This window comes from Adiantum capillus-veneris, chromosome 14, assembly GCF_014529385.1.
Source record: "Adiantum capillus-veneris isolate H3 chromosome 14, ASM1452938v2, whole genome shotgun sequence".
In the NCBI taxonomy this organism is placed as follows: domain Eukaryota; kingdom Viridiplantae; phylum Streptophyta; class Polypodiopsida; order Polypodiales; family Pteridaceae; genus Adiantum; species Adiantum capillus-veneris.
In genome coordinates, this window is record NC_140944.1 from 7305268 (window position 1) to 7309061 (window position 3794).

The 3794-nt window shown below is 40.1% G+C and overlaps 1 pseudogene; it reads right to left on the minus strand.

Annotated features, from left to right (window-relative positions):
- Positions 1–230: 230 nt before the first annotated feature.
- LOC147441850 (uncharacterized) lies at positions 231–3250 on the minus strand (annotated as a pseudogene).
- Positions 3251–3794: the final 544 nt, after the last annotated feature.

Genomic DNA, 3794 nt, shown 5'->3' on the forward strand with positions numbered 1-3794 from the left:
CTTCTTAACATGAAACCAACATAGCAACACATGGCATGCAACTCGTTTTGGGTTTCCCACTTCATCTTCTTATCAACAATGAGGATCTGCATTGACCACCTTGAGAATTGCTTCCAGCTCTTGTTGGTTCTTATCAATGACAATAGTTCTAGGAATAATTTTGCCTAGTTTTGCAAAGACCGTTTTGAAGGTCAACTCCAAAGCCATTGTTTCTTGATTAGTGCATCACATTAGCCATTTGGACATCCATACACCAATTTGGTTGGGCAATACTGCAACATAAATTGGTAAGCCAAAAAAATTTGTTTTGAATGTGCTATCCTCTACCTAGGAGTTATGATGAAAGAAAAAAATAGCAATTTCTAGAATGTTCTCATCTTGAATGACAAGAAGGGTCTCTAGCATTCATCATCTACCCTCCGATTGTACGATTGGACAAATATGACCTACAAGCAAGCACATGCACATGAAAAAAAAATCATGCCGAATGTGACCAAATGTTGAGCTCTTAATGGTACCTTCTTCAAGTCTTGCAAGCGAAGTGCTTCCATAAGCATTGCATTCCTTTCATGCACAAAAAATTATCCTATAGTAAGGCCAAGAGTTGGAACACAATGTAGATCTACAAAGAATTACTCGTAAATTGATACAATTGAGCCCATGAGATGCTTTGGAAGAGAGTGAAGTCCCTTGTGTGCGCATTTGGTGTGGAAACACTCGCACTTTATTTGGTATCATGAAGAACCGATAGATCACACAATCAAGTGCAGATGCATGATCCATGCAAAGGCGTTCCTTTGACATTGACATTTTTGCAACATGCCGTCAAGTGTCTATATCAAACATGTCCCTTGGGCAACATGCAACTACAAATGGATGCATAGGCAGGTGATAAAGGTTTGCACGGGAGCCATGTATATGTCCCTCATGAGTATCTTGGACTTTGATGATCACCTTATCAAAGTCTTCAAAGTGTTGGACCACCACCTTGAATCCACATCCGTGCCTTTTGGATTTTTGTTCTTGGTGCTTGTCTGAACTTTTTGTTGAATGCTACTCCATTGATGACACATGTATTCTTGCACCACTTGCTTAATCCATGCTTCTTTGTTGATCTAACCAAGACAAGCCTTGTCTGGTAGTTTATCATTATGTTCGCCAATTATTGCTCCACTTGGGATAAGTTTGTCTCAATTGATGTGCTTGAAGTAGTAGTAGACCAACTATAAGCAGACCACGAGGAGACATCATGGGAAATATGTTTCTCTTCCAACATACAACCACATGAAACAATTGAATCTCTTATGTAGTCATGAGATATCCCATGTATTCTCATGTCAATGCACCATTCTATCTGTATTGCGTTAATGGTGGCAGCCACTTCCAAGTGTTTTTCATGCCTCGAGGGACAATGGGTTGCATGTACAATGTGCGCCCAATCTTCTATGTATGCAATTTTCCGGCCTGACGATTTCAATTGCAAGTAGGGTTGTTGTGAGCTTGCAGTTGGATAGAGGGAGAGATAATCTCTCATTCTATTCTACCTCTTTAGACTCATCAAATCTCTCATGTCATGTGCTTTCAAAATTGAAAGTGACATTGTGGCTGTGCTAGCCAAATCATTCACCATTAAGGAGTACATCTTTTCATCAAATGAGAAGAATGTCTTTGATAAGTATTGTAGTGCATCTAAGGACTCCCTCAAGTCCTCAACATCAAATGTATTCATACAAACATCCACCTCATCCCCAAGATTATGGTCTTTAAAAAAGCCATGTTGATACAAATCATCATCGCTTGATTCACCCTCAGTAGTAGTGGTAGAACCAAGATAATCATTAAACTAAAGATTGGTTGCATTTGTTGTCTTGATGCACCTGCAGGAATATAAGAATGGAGAATACAAATGGACGGCGTTGGCCATAATGGCCTGCACCCTTACAATCTCCCACTTGAAGGCCATAGTGGCCCAAGTGGCCTATGTTAGCACAAGCCTATACAAATGTGAAGCATCATGAGGCTTCACCCTACGCCCATCATCTCAAGGCAATGTGAATCGCTCTGTAGCTAAGCCCTTCTTAAGAGCATCTGTAGGGTTGTCATCCGTGTGAACTTTGGCTAACTCAATGTGTTTGCTAGCCAAAGTATCCCGTATCACATGATACCTGACCACGATGTGTTTTGACTTGGAATGAAACACCGAGTTTTTTGATAACACAATCGCACTCTGGCTGTCACAATGTAACACTGGAGTCTAGTGTATACCAAGGTCTCCCACTAGATGAGATAACCATACAACTTTCTTGCTAGCACTAGAAACTGCACCATACTCAATGTCAATGGTGGAAGACGAAGGGCAATTTAGGAGACATGATCTCAGAGAGACTGTGACTCCAACAAATAAGAAAATGTAGCCACATGTGGATCTCCTAGTGTCCACACAACGTGCATAGTCCAAATCAGTGTGGATGCATCATTGTTTCCAAAGCATAAGCACTTGCTGGTTGAATCCTTGATGTATCTCAAGATATGCTTCACTGCTTCCCAATGCTTTCTTCTTGGATTTGCCATATACCTGCTGATCACTCCCACTGCAAATGTAATATCTGGTCGCGTGCTAGCCACAACAAACATGAGACTACCAAAGACTATGGCTCCTTTTCCATATTTGCCTTTTCAGCATCCGATTTGGGGAAATCATTCTTGCTAAGTTTTACATATGCAGCCATTGGGGTGCTCAATGCTTTCCCCCCTTTCATGTTAAAATGTTGCAAGACCTTGTGAAGATACTCTTCCTATGATAGTTCAAGTATTCCATGCTTATGATCTCTCTTGATATGCATACCAAGAAAATGATGTGCATCACCCAAATCTTTCATGGCAAATTGTTTGCCTAAGGCATATTTGAGAAGTGCAATATCATCTTTAGACTTTCCAGCTATAAGCATATCATCCACGTACAAGATCAGAATGATGAGGGAACCATCATTCAACCTCCTTGTGTATAACCAGTGACCTTCATGGCTCCTTACTTAACTTTGGGATTGAATATACTTTAAACTTGCTGTACCACTAGTGGCCTTGTGTCTTGCTTTAGTCCATACAAAGCTTTCTTGAGTCTACACACTAGTTCTGCCCTTGTTGGCTTCTCAGACTTGATTTCAAAACCTTCTGGTTGTTTCATGTAGACATCCTCTTCAAGATCCCTGCGAAGAAACATTGTCTTCACAACCATTTGGACCAATTCCATGTCCTCAATGGCTTGTAGATCTCTACTTTCCTTAGCCAACTAAAACTGATCATTTTTTGATACATCATTTTCACCCTCTTTGCACCCTTTTATTGGCACATCATTCATAAAAGGCATTCTGATCTAAGGAATGAAATCCCTCAAAATTTTATTCATCGCATTTATCATTAGGCACAACTAAATAGGTTGCTCCCTATGGTAAGGTACACATCCTCACCAATCCTAATGGTGTATGCATTGTAGTAAGTTCCTTGCCTTTCATAGCCAACTAAAACTAATCTAGCCTCAATAAAGATCTCTCACGGAGTAAATAATCCTTCCAAAAAAAGCTTCAACAAATTCATCAACAATCAGGCCAATACCCACATTCCTATTGTAACCTTGTTTACTAGGTGCATATCGTGTACACACCTTAAATAAATGTTCTTCTTAGGAACCGTAAACCACTTTTCTTGAGTAGGGTGCACACGATGCCTCCAACATTCCCATCTTTATCTTCTCATTAAGCAAGTCAATTAAATATGGAACTAAATAGGCTATAGGT